This window comes from Armigeres subalbatus, chromosome 3 (assembly GCF_024139115.2).
Source record: "Armigeres subalbatus isolate Guangzhou_Male chromosome 3, GZ_Asu_2, whole genome shotgun sequence".
In the NCBI taxonomy this organism is placed as follows: Eukaryota; Metazoa; Arthropoda; class Insecta; order Diptera; family Culicidae; genus Armigeres; species Armigeres subalbatus.
Window position 1 is genome coordinate 71,884,626 of NC_085141.1, and position 13,270 is coordinate 71,897,895.

Consider the following 13,270-nt stretch of genomic DNA (forward strand, 5'->3'; position numbering starts at 1 on the left):
GTATGCGGCGTTCAGTAATGTGATTGCGCGGTAGTTTCTATTGTGAAGATGGGACACACGACACCTTCCATCCACTCCTGCGGCAGAACCTCATTCTCCCAAACCTTGGTAATCACCCAGTGCAGCGCTCTAGCCAGTGCCTCACCACCGTGGCACCGTGTTTAAACAGCTCTCCCGGTAGTTGGTCAACTCCAGGGGCTTTGTTGTTTTTCAGCCGGCCGATCTCCTCCTGGATTTCCTGGAGATTCGGAGCCGGAAGTCGCATGTCCTGCGCGCGTGCTCCTAGGTTCATTACCATACCGCCACCGTTGTCTGCAACATCGCCATTCAGGTGCTCTTCGTAGTGCTGCCGCCACCTTTGGATCACCTCACGCTCGTTTGTAAGAAGGTTCCCGTTTATGTCCTTACACATATCGGGCTGTGGCACGTGGCCCTTACGTGAACGGTTCAACTTCTCATAGAACTTTCGTGCGTTATTAGCGCGGTACAGTTCCTCCGTCTCTTCACGGTCTCGATCTTCCTGCTGGCGCTTTTTCCTCCGGAAAATCGAGTTTTGTCTGTTCCGCGCCCGTTTGTATCGTGCCTCGTTCGCCCTCGTACGGTGTTGCAGCAATCTCGCCCATGCTGCGTTCTTCTCCTCAACTAACTGCTCACATTCGCCGTCATACCAGTCGTTTCTCTGATCCGGAGCCACCGTGCCTAGTGCAGCGGTTGCGGTGCTTCCAATGGCGGATCGAATTTCTCTCCAGCCATCTTCAAGTGATGCTGCGCCTAGCTGCTCTTCCATTGGGAGTGCCACTTCCAGCTGCTGCGCATAGTCTTGGGTTGGTCTACCGTCTTGTAGCCGCTCAATGCTTAGCCGCGGCGGACGACTCCAACGCGTGTTGTACACCGTCGAGAGTTTTAAACGCAGACATACTGCAACGAGGTAGTGGTCAGATTCAATATTCGCACTGCGGTAAGTGCGTACGTTCGTGATGTCGGAGAAGAATTTACCGTCGATTAGAACGTGGTCGATTTGGTTTTCCGTTACTTGATTAGGTGATTTCTATGTGGCCTCGTGGATATTCTTGCGGGGGAAGAAAGTGCTTCGGACTACCATTCCGCGGGAGGCTGCAAAGTTTATGCATCGTTGGCCGTTGTCGTTCGATACGGTATGCAGACTATTCATGTCACCGATGACGATTTTGACGTCCCGCAGTGGGCATCCATCGTATGTCTGCTCCAGCTGTGCATAGAACGCTTCTTTCTCGTCGTCGGGTCTCCCATCGTGTGGGCAGTGCACGTTGATGATGCTATAGTTGAAGAAATGGCCTTTTATCCTCAGCTTGCACATCCTTGCGTTGATTGGCTGCCACCCAATCACGCGTTGGCGCATCATTCCCAGCACTATGAAGCCGGTTCCCAGCTCGTCGGTGGTGCCACAGCTTTGGTAGAAGGTAGCCGCTCGATGCTTTTTGTGAATGATCTTTGCACCACAATTAAATCCTCGAAAGCGATTATTTAAAATTCTTTCGAGTTGTGTCATCTTTGGTAGATTGCTGTGCCCTCCATGCTAACGTCAACACATTGATAAACTGGTGCACGCTAAATGGAATGGAAATCAACATCAAAAAATGCAATGTAGATCGAGAAGTCCGTCTGGCTTCGATTATAATATGTCTGCCGCCAGTATCACAAGAGTCAGCACCGTCATAGACCTTGGCGTCCAGCTAGATTCCAGGCTCAACTTCAATTTGCACATAACTACAACAACCGCCAAGGCGTATGCAATGTTTGGGTTTATAAAACGAAACGCTCAGGAATTTAAAGATATATACTGCTTGAAAACTTTCTACTGTGCCCTGGCCCGCAGTACACTGGAATACGTTGTCCTATAGTGTAGGCTCCATATCATGTAGTGCAGAGTAATCGGATCGAGCGAATTCAACGAATTTTCATTCGATTTGCGCTTCGTCGACTCCAGTGGAATGACCCCGTCCGCCTTCCCCAATATGAGCATCGCTGTGGATTAACTCATTTGTCATCACTGGATAGCAGGAGAATCCTTCTTCAACGGGTGTTCGTGTTCGATATGCTGTCCCACAACATTGACTGTCCGACGCTGCTGAGTTTTGTACCGAGCACATTTGATATAGACCAGTTGGTCTGAAGTCTAAAATAATTTGGATAATTAGAATATCCTATTTGGACATATCTAAACAGTAAATCATGCGCATGGCTTCAAGGCGGTTATATGAATATCATGGATTGCTATTGGCTATGTATCGAGCCCAGTTGCCTTGGTAAACTGAGTAATGTCAACATCAACGTTCCTGCGAGATCAACCCGCCATACAGATTTCCTACGTCTTCCAGCACACCGCACCGTTTTTGGACAAAATAACCCGTTTGATATTTGTTGTCGATGTTTTAATAAAGTGTATGTTTATTTTGATTATAATATGACCAAGTGTGTGTTTAAAGGTAGTATAATTAGTTAGTAGTACCTGTCTGTACGATTAGTTAGAAGACAAGTAAACAAATAAATAAATTAGTATACATCATATTCAGGATATTACCAGCCATGCTTACGATTTACGATCTATGTTCGTCCAAATATGACGTTTTGAGCTCCCAGATTTTCGTATGAGAACATATCTAAGCTTTTCTTCAGATGCATGGTTTTCAGGGATCTAAATGAACATAACAGTTTGGTTTGGTACCTAGCATTATTAACATCGGTTTGGTACCTAGCATTATTGGCACGTTAGAATTATTGGTCTTAACAAATATTTGGAGAACTTATAACGTCGTATTCGAAAATTTCTAAGTCTTAAGCTATACATTATCTAATATAATATTCAGGGACCTGATTGATTAGGAAAAGTCGTTATCGACTTTGTACCGAGCGTAGTTGACCTTCTAAACAAACTGGTCTGAACTCCAGAATGATTTTATGAACTAAGATCATCGTTTTTGCACGTATTTTAATCGTAAATCGCATGGCATGTGGACACCATGGGTTGATATTGATTTTGTATTAAACCCAATTGACTTAGTAGCCAAACAGGTCTGAGCTCCAGACTGATTTGAAGAACATAGAATATCAGATTTGGACATATCTAAAATGTAAAATATGCGCATGGCGTCTAAGGATATGAGGACATTTAAACCGAGCTCAATTTTCCTGAAAGATCTACTGATTTAAACTTAGATCGAGTTGTCGGAAATTCTGAGTGATTTGGAGAACATAGAACATCTGGCTTGGACATACACCCAGGTTTTTTTTTACACGGTTTGGTTTTGGTCGTTTAAGACCTTCAGCGTCAATGAAACAATGAGTTAACCCCACGAAAAAATTCACAAAAAATCAAAGAAAATTCAGGGGGTATTTACAAAGCTGTGAAAGTTCAGGTTAACCGAGGAATTAATGAATTCCAACCGCGTAAAAAAAACCTGGGTGTATCTATATTGCTTCAGAGCCTCTTGAAAGAAGGCTTCCGGGCCTCTTGAAGGAAGGCTCCCAAGCCTCTTGAAAGGAGCCTTCCGAGCCTCTTGAAAGGAGGCTTCCGAGCCTCTTGAAAGGACGCTTCCGAGCCTCTTGAAAGTACGCTTCCTGGCCTCTTGAAAGGAGGCTTCCGAGCCTCTTGAAAGGACACTTCCGAGCCTCTTGAAAGGACGCTTCCGAGCCTCTTGAAAGGAGGCTTCCGAACCTCTTGAAAGGAGGCTTCCGAACCTCTTGAAAGGAGGCTTCCGAGCCTCTTGAAAGGAGGCTTCCGAGCCTCTTGAAAGGAGGCTTCCGAGCCTCTTGAAAGGAGGCTTCCGAGCCTCTTGAAAGGAGGCTTCCGAGCCTCTTGAAAGGAGGCTTCCGAGCCTCTTGAAAGAGGCTTCCGAGCCTTTTAGGAAAAAAGCCTGTATGCCCTTAAACAAAGACTTCCAAACCTTTAAATTCTTAGTTCAGAAGCATATTTTTAACATATCAAAATTTTTGATTTTAAATTTGGTTGGAATTGTAATACGTCCGCCAATACGCATATTTGTTCGTGGTACCCACTGGGGCCAGCGAAGGTACCCCTAGGGGTACATGTACCCCAGGTTGAGAACCGCTGGTCTAGTCTAAATGGGTGCTCAGTGGGTATGATTTTTTTATGGAAAAAAATCGAATAAAAATATGGGAAAATCCATCCCAACCACTTTTTTACTTTTTTTACACGTACATTTTTTACATTTTTACGAAGAGACTCTAGAAAACCTCCAGTGATTTCATCAAAGAAAAAAAATGGCTCGATAAAATTATTTTGATTTCGATTTTCAGGACGGCTACGCAGTCTTGAATTATTATTGAATTATTGAAACAAGATGTATATTTGTCCGACGTTTCGACACGGAGATGGTGTCTTCATCAGGGGAAAAATACGGTGTTTGTTCCTATATAGTCTATTGTTTAGTCTAACTTAACTGTCTGGCGTGGATTTTTCTGGTATATAACTTCAAGAACACATAATTTCAAAAGCATTGACACTAACAGATAACGCGAATTTTCTTCACGGAATTTCTGTCTGAAAGAATATTCGCGTTATCTGTTAGTGTCATTGTTTTTGAAATTATGTGTTCTAAACACCGACACCATCCCCGTGTCGAAACGTCGGACAAATATACATCTCAATAGCTCATTATTTTGATTTTTTTTATCATAGATGTATGATTTATCTTACTAATATACCTACCCGACAAAAGCTTTCGAATGATCATAATTTCAGGCATTTTTGAAAGCCACGTGTAAATACTGGCCTAGCCCAAGGGAGAATCACTCATTACCTTTCATATATCGTTGTTTGCCTCTTTAATGCACGAGAAAGCAACAACACCGGTTGGTTTGTAATTCTGCATTGAATCCTTATTCTTTCCATCAGCAAACCAGCAACACGGTTTTTGTTATTTTTGTTCTGTAGATATTTATATAATGTGCGATTGCCAGACGACTGAATGAAAGTACAGGTTGCAAGGAGCATTACTCCGAGAGCATCATAACGACCCCCCAAACAAAGCCCTAGCGGATGCCATGCAACACCTTCTCGCGTGGCAGGAAAAGCAAATACTTCCCGCTCGCAGGAGAAAAGGAAAACACTCTCTGCTTCCCTCTCAGAGCAGACAGGACGCGGCGATGCTGCTGGGGCTCATCAAGTGGCAGGACCTTATGGTGTATGATTTTTTCCGAGGTGATTCCTCGGTAAGCTTCAGTACCACGGTCGCTTCCTCGAGAGACAAGCCAGGCGCGCGAGGCGTTGTAGTCGCGGTTAAGTTCACATCATGGTATGGCACTTGGATTTGGATTACTGTCTGAAGATTATGAGCTGGCAAAGGCGTAATCAGCCGTAATAGAGGATTAGATCGCATTGAGCTTTCAGTGGATTATCTCGTAGTTTATACTTCGCGCGAAATGGGGCGGAAAAACTAAAATCGCTTCAACGAGAACGGTGGAGGGAAGAAAATCGTTTACTGTGAATGGTGAAAAGGGCGGCCAGGAGTTCTCCATCGAGCACAAAGAATCTGTAAGAATTGTAATCTGATATTCTTTCATTTAGGTGAAAATTTCCTGACCGCTTTCGTTTCAGTAGCAGTGGTATTTTCTCCTACGACCATATGATAATTGAAAAGAAAAGCCAAGTCTGTGTTCGTGTTTACCTACTGAAAGAAAAGTGAATAAATCTTAGCGATAAGGAGCAGGATTACGATATAGAAGGCTTCGATTTAATTAGCGTGAAGGTGTGGAAAAATAGTGCAGTAGAATCAAGTGTGAAGATAAGAGCTCAGGTGGTAAAATAGTTTACATTATCAAGCGGATTAGTGGGCAAGAAGCAGCCAGCAGATTACCAACAAGCAAGGAAAAAAGACCCAAGGCTGGGAAAATCTCAACACCCCCCACTCTCGTGTTTCTTGTTACGTAGTGACACGCAAACCGCACACACCAATGTGCAGTTCAGGCAACGACGCCTAGGTGCTTCAATCAGCTGTATGGATGTGTGTGTGGATAGAAGGATCTTCTTCTATTACACATAGCCCTCTTTACAGGCTCCCTCGCTCGCGCTTTCCTTCAATATCCTGCCCGCCTATCTCCGGTCGCATTGATATTTCCACGTGTTTGTGGGCTGTTGTGTCGTGCCGGAGCTGCGAAGCTTGGTCGTCATCAGTGCCAAAGGAATAAAGCATTGATTGAAAGCACTGTTTCTCATCGCGCTCGCTGCCATCACATTTGGATCTGTCTCTTTTGGGTTACACCGAACAACTGTATAGCCGCACGATAACGATATATCCGAAAAGTGGACCCTTACAAGGCTCTTGAGCATTGAATCATAGTGCCACCGAGGAAAAGCGAAACCAGACAGAGATAAACTGTGTAAGTTATCATTTATCCATCTATGTTGATTTATCATCGTCGTTGAATGTTGTCAACATTGGAAAGGAGGAGCTTGATGATACTTTTGATATTTTGGTCGAATCTAAGTGATTGATAAACAAGAGTAATGTGGTAATATCAATAGCTAATATCAGATATCATCAGTAATTCAGTTAGTTAGTGCTAGTTTTTAAGTTGTTGTACCTTGATATGGTTAGAAAAAGCTTATATCAAATATTGGCAGTGTACCTTCTCAATACTCAATTTCGTAGTAGTCACATCTGAATTTTGTTAGTTTTATTTTATAAATGAAAAGCATTTTATAAACGAAATCGAGCTTAAATCCATTTTTGAGCTAGGGCAATAAGTTGTAGTAATTTGGGGATTCATCATAATGGTCATCTATACCAATAGCAGTTCCTGAAGTCAGGTTTGAGGCTAAACTGTATAGCAGAAACACCTTTTTTAGCCATTTGTACTGATGCTGGGAAAATATCGAGTAAGGGGTTTAAATTCGTACCTACTCTTGTGAAATGGTTGTTCGAGGAACACACGGTAATTCTGTAATTCTTGTTACTCAACTACTTCTCAATATTGAAATGGTTTTGTGGATAGAGCTAAATCCCGGGTTTGGTATCATATGCTATGCATTGATTTCCAACAATGAACAGATAGTGAGTGTGCAAGATGTACTTCTGGTATTCATCAAGGATCATAAGCCGGCTGAACATATCTTTCGTCGTTGATCGGCCTATACGAAAACCAGCGAGTTTTCGCAAACAAAGGTTTCCTCAAGTGGTCTCAGTCTGTTAAACAGAATAAGCAACAGAATTTTGTTTGCCGAATTCAGAAGGGTAATCCACTCTAGTCTGAGCCCTTCCTCATAGATCAGACGTTTGGGGCCATATCACCAGCAAGTATGCAGTTCTTCATCCTCCCATATTTTCTGAATAATGTGGTGGATCGATTGATGCAGCTGCTCGCATAGCTCGCTCAGCACATTCAGAGTTTTCTTAACCTTATGCGTTGGTGATTGAACAGCTTGACCGTCACCTATGTCCATCCTGCTTCTTATTAATACACCTTCGTTTTAACCATTCAACAAATCATCGAAGTGCTCTTTCCACCTGGCTGTAACCATAGTCTTGTCAATCTTGCTTTGTAATAGCGCATCTTACCTCTTTGGGCATATGCACGTTAGGCATAAAAGCGTTAAGCATAATGAACGTTTCTTAAAAACTTATTCCCCGAAAAGCAAGTAGAAGTAGCATGTTAGTCAAGTTAAGAGGGGATTCGAGCTTAATGATGCCTTACATTTCCCTAAAAAAAAGTCCGGCGAATTTTCGTCCTCAAGTATTTTAAATGGAGCCGGACTTTTTCGTGTCGAAATTCCGTCTTTCCGCTTCTTATAAAATCCACGGGAACAAAATCCGTGAACACGATTCACGAGATGTTAGATTGCCTTTATCCGGTATAACGCTTGGTAGATACTGCAATGCAACGCTCTGGATTGACACCTTTTCGTAGTGTGTTACGGAATAAGATCTACTATTCTTATTAATACTTATTAGTGATGGTCGGAAGAGTTTGAAATGATTATAATTTAATTTCACATGATCAACTGCCTGACGATCCTTCCTCAGGCCATCTGCGAGTTGTGGTGCCTGCCTAGGATGTTGGCTCCGCCAAAGCAACCGACGGCCGCTCAAAGCGCACAAGCCCAAGTCCTTGTTTTAAGTGGGACGCTAGATCTTACGCAGATCTTACACGACGGCCCTCCGACGAGACAGGAGGTTTGCGCAGGCCCAATAATCCGCCTTTTAAAACAATCATTAAGAACGACATAGAAGATAATACGACACGATGCAATCGGCGACGAATAATGGATCACGATTGGAAGTTTGGAACATGGAACTGCACGTCGCTAGGCTTCGCAGGTTGAGAAATCTGCTAGACAGAACAGAAAGTGTGGAAAAGCGGGCACCGAGCGGCTACCTTCCACCAAAGCTGTGGCATCACCAACGAGCTGCGAACGGCTTCATAGTTTTGGGCAAGATGCGCCAACATGTGATTGGGTGGCAGTCAACCAACGCAAGGATGTTCAAGCTGAGGATAAAAAGCCGTTTCTTCAACTATAGGATTATCAACGTGCACTGCCCACACGAAGGGAGACCTGACGACGAGAAAGTAGCGTTCTATGCACTGCTGGAATCGTTATCGGCGACATGAACGGTCAGGTAGGAAGGGAGGAGATGTATAGACCGGTTATCGGACCGGATAGTCTGCACACCGTATCTAATGATAACGGCCAACGATGCATAAATTTTGCAGGCTCCCGCTAAATGGTAGTCCGAAGCACCTCCTTCCCCCGCAAGAATATCCACAAAGCCACATAGAAATCACCTAATCAAGAAGCGAAAAACCAAACCGACTAAGTTCTAATCGATGGTAAATTCTTCTCCGACATCACGAACGTCCGCACTTACCGCAGTGCGAATATTGAATCTGACCTCGTTGCAGTATGTCTGCGCTCAAAACTCTCGACGGTGTTGAACACGCGTCGGAGTCGTCCGCGGCGGCTAAACATTGGGCGGCTACAATACTAGTCCAAGACTACGCACAGCTACGGAAGAGCAGCTACGTCTCTTGAAGAGATATTCGAACCCCCATTGGTAGCACCGCAACCGCTGCACTTGGCATGGTGCCCCCGGATCAGAGAAACGACTGGTATGACGGCGAATGTGAGCAGTTGATGGAAGAGAAGAATGCAGCATGGGCGAGATTGCTGCAACACCGCTCGAGGGCGAACGAAGCACGATATAAACGGGCGCGGAACAGACAAAACTCGATTTCCGGAGGAAAAAGCGCCAGCAAGAAGATCGAGAAACGCGTAGAGGGTTACGGTAAGGTAATGGTCTTTCGTGTCTGCTATTCAACATCGCTTTGGAAGGGGTAATACGAAGATCAGGGATTAACACGAGAGGTACAATTTTCAATAAGTCCGTCCAGCTATTTGGCTTCGTCGACGACATTGCATTCTTCAGGCGGCCTTTTTCTGCAAGTACATCCTAGCAAGTCAGGCTCACTGCGTTAATCACACCTTCGATTTCGACCTCCCGCGAGGGGACATAAACCAAATATTCAACATTGTACGCCCTGTCGCCAGCAATTTCATTTGCCACCTGGTATGTAGGTGCGGTGATGCGTAGTTTGTTCCTGTTGATCTGATTAAAATCAAGCTTCGGAAAACGACGCGTCAAATCTCGTTTAATGCCGAGAAAATCTTGGCTTTTTACTTTCTGACGAAAGTAAACAACCCAAGGCCCAGGTGAAGCCGCATGGTACAATCGAGTGCGCCCTCCATCTTTAGCAGGCCCATTGCCTTCCCCAGTCTCCGCCTCCATTCTCACCCCGCAAGGTGGAAGGATAATTTTGCTTATACTAACTTAAAACTAATAGCAAAATAGAAAAAAAAACTTAAAAAACTGATTTGATTAGTTCTAAGCAGTCCCACTCAGTATTAAACAGAAAGGAGAACAATAAAAAGCTTTGCCACTTATTTGCCCCTGCTGCTGTAGGTAGCAGCAGTAACAATAGCCTGCTTCACTGGCATCGCCAGAAGCAGCTACTTCACTCGCCGACAGTGATCGCCTTGGATCCGTAGGTAGGAGCGCACCACACAATAGCCTTTTCACTACCGAACAGCACACATATAAACACACATATACACTCATATACATATATCATACATAAATAAAACACGTACACGATTTTTATTATATATTAGGTATCTATATTACTGGAAGCGTTTGGGACGGGAGGTCCACGCTTTCTTCCTTTCCCCACGATTCCAAGCTATTAACCTTCCGGGACTCGCATGGTCCTAGATCGCTCATGCAGCCGCGTCCGTCTTGTGAGCGACAAGCGAGCTTTTTTCGAAGGTGTTGTGCTTTTTACAATGGTGCGAGTCCCGGAAGGTTAAGTGACTTTAGGTATTCCTGAAGTCGCTCAATATCTAGGAGTCATCTCTGCGGTACATACTGCGTAGTTGGCCTGGCCATATGAAAAGAAAAATGACGGAGTTCAGAAACCATCATTTTCCAGGATACTTTCAAGTATTGGCTACGCATGTATGAGATTAGATTAAATTAGATTAGATTAAATCAAAATAAAGTAAAAAGGCACTGTTCAAAAATCAAAAATCTCCTCGTCATAAGAATCGCAGGTATTTCCAAAGTTATTTTCCAAAACATCGATGTCTGTCTATACAATAATTATTGTAGATTCAGCTTTTGAATGTAATATGATTTTGTTATGGAAAATGGTACAAATCCATAAGATAAATATGAAAATCTGTTAAATATATCAAGTGATTTGATTGCATAAAAATGATTCAAAGACATGGTAAATAAAATCATACAACTTTAATTATTTGCGAGGATTGGTAATATACGAAGCGTTATATACAACGGTAATAGTTGCAACGTAACGTATGAGTACTCTATACGTTTTATAAAACATGAGATCCTGTGAAATCATATGTTTTTGCTTTAACACAAAGCAAAGCATTTGTATGTAGAATTAAAATTTCAAAATTATTTGAATAGATATATGCGAACATGGATTGAATCCTAAAGAGAAATAACAAGTATCTCACTTATCATCTCTGTATACATATAGGATATTTAACATACCACGAGAGACTTTTCTCGCCAGCTGTCATGATAGAGAACTGATTCGGGATGCTATATCCTATGATAAATTTCTTCTTTTTTTTATCTATTGCGTTTATTTGACAGGCTCAGGCGTGTATAACACTTAACGGAGCCGAGACTTATGATATTTACAATCGATATCATCTTATTATCAACAGTTAGTAAGGGGAAAGGGTATAGACCAAGATACTCGTGGCGACGTGGCGGTTAGATTGCGTAATTTCAGGACGGACTAGGTTGGGATTTAGGTTTGAGGTATTACAGCTGCTCATCCGGGTATTTGACGTCATTAACGGTATGGCGTAGCGTCGGGCTCGAGTTGTGGTTCGTCAGGGAGCATCTTCCGGATGGCCATAGCTTCGTATTACACAACACATAAGACAACAATAAGACAAAAACAAAACAAAAACGAGAAAGAGAGAAAAAAAAAGGGGGAATTAGACTTTTATGTCAGACGAGCAAAGAAAGGCATAGATGGCCTGCATATAAACCACATCGCGATCCCCCAAAACACCTCTTACTTCCCTGTAGGGTTGTTTACCTCGGGCCACAAGGGTATCCAATAGTTGCTCTCTGGAGGCGTCGTTTTCCGAGCAATACCAAACTACGTGATCGATGTCATCGTAACCGGCTCCACACCTACATAGGTTGCTATCGACCAGGTTTATTCTATAGAGGTGTGCGTTTAGTGAATAGTGATTGGACATAAGTCTCGACATCGTGCGAATGAAGCCTCGGCTTAAGTCCTCACCTCTGAACCACGCTCGCGCAGAAACTTTAGGAACTATGGAAAATAGCCACCGTCCAAGTTCATTGTGTGACCAAATCGTTTGCCAATTTTGAAGAGTACTCTGACGGACTAATGGGAAAAACTCGTTACTCGAGATTTGTCTATCATAAACTTCACCTTCCTGTGCGCCCACCTTTGCTAGCGAGTCCGCCTTCTCATTGCCATAGATTAGGCAATGGGATGGGACCCATACAAAGGTAATCTTGAATGATCTTTCGACCAAATCACGCATCTGCTCTCTTACAGTTGTAAGAAAGTAAGATGCGTGCTTAACAGGTTTCATCGACCGGAGTGCCTCGATAGAACTAAGACTATCCGAGAAGATGAAACAATGGTCTACGGGCTGATAGGAAATTATCCCCAAAGCGAAATTAATTGCTGCCAGCTCAGCAACATAAACCGAACACGGTTCTTGAAGTTTTCGGAAGGTGGTTGAATTTACGTTGAAAACACCGAAGCCAGTGGATCCGTTAATGCGAGAACCATCAGTGAAATATCTGTTATTGCAATTTACATAACTTTGAGAAGATTGAGGAAGCCTACATCAGACTGAAGAGGGAAGCTAAGCGGATCGTACTAGTCATCAACACGTCGAAGACGAAGTACATAATAGGAAGGGGTTCAGCAGAAGACGAACCACCCACTTACAGTTTGCATCGGTGGTGACGAAATCGAGGTGGTAGAAGAATTTATGTACTTGGGCTCACTGGTAACTGCCGCAAATGATACCAGCAGAGGAATTCGGAGACGCATATTGGCTGGAAATCGTACGTACTTTGGACTCTGCAAGACGCTCCGATCGAATAGAGTTCGCCGCCGTACCAAACTGACAATCTACAAAACGCTCATTATACCGTTAGTCCTCTACGGACACGAGACCTGGACGATGCTCGTGGAGGACCAACGCGCACTTGGAGTTTTCGAAAGGAAAGTGCTGCGTACCATCTATGGTGGGGTGCAGATGGCGGACGATACGTGGAGGAGACGAATGAACCACGAGTTGCATGAGCTGCTGGGAGAACCATCCATCGTTAACACCGCGAAAATCGCACGACTGCGGAGGGCCGGGCACGTAGCCAGAATGTCGGACAGTAACCCGGTGAAAATGGTTCTCGACAACGATCCGACGGGCAGAAGCAGGCGAGGTACGCAGCGGGCAAGGTAAATCGAATGGAGAAGACTCTTATATACCACACCGGCCACTTCGGCCTTAGTCTGAATAAATAATAATAATGTACGTACTTATTCATATACTATCCCAGAACGCACTTAAAACAAATCAGAAAATGTTATTTTTCCAGATTTGATTTGATAGATTCGTCCTAGTTTAAAATTATTTGTAAGTATTAATTGTAGTATTATTGTAAGTAAGTAACATCGGTAAAGA

The 13,270-nt window shown here is 43.5% G+C and overlaps 1 protein-coding gene across 1 annotated transcript in view; it reads left to right on the forward strand.

The window, feature by feature from the left end:
- Positions 1–5,608: 5,608 nt before the first annotated feature.
- LOC134219998 (Kv channel-interacting protein 1-like) overlaps positions 5,609–13,270 on the forward strand; it is a 98,741-nt gene continuing 91,079 nt past the window's right edge. Inside the window, exons 1-2 of the mRNA XM_062698919.1 lie at positions 5,609–5,994; positions 6,054–6,378. The gene's annotated coding sequence lies outside the window, so the exon portion shown is untranslated. The remainder of the gene's footprint in view (positions 5,995–6,053; positions 6,379–13,270) is intronic.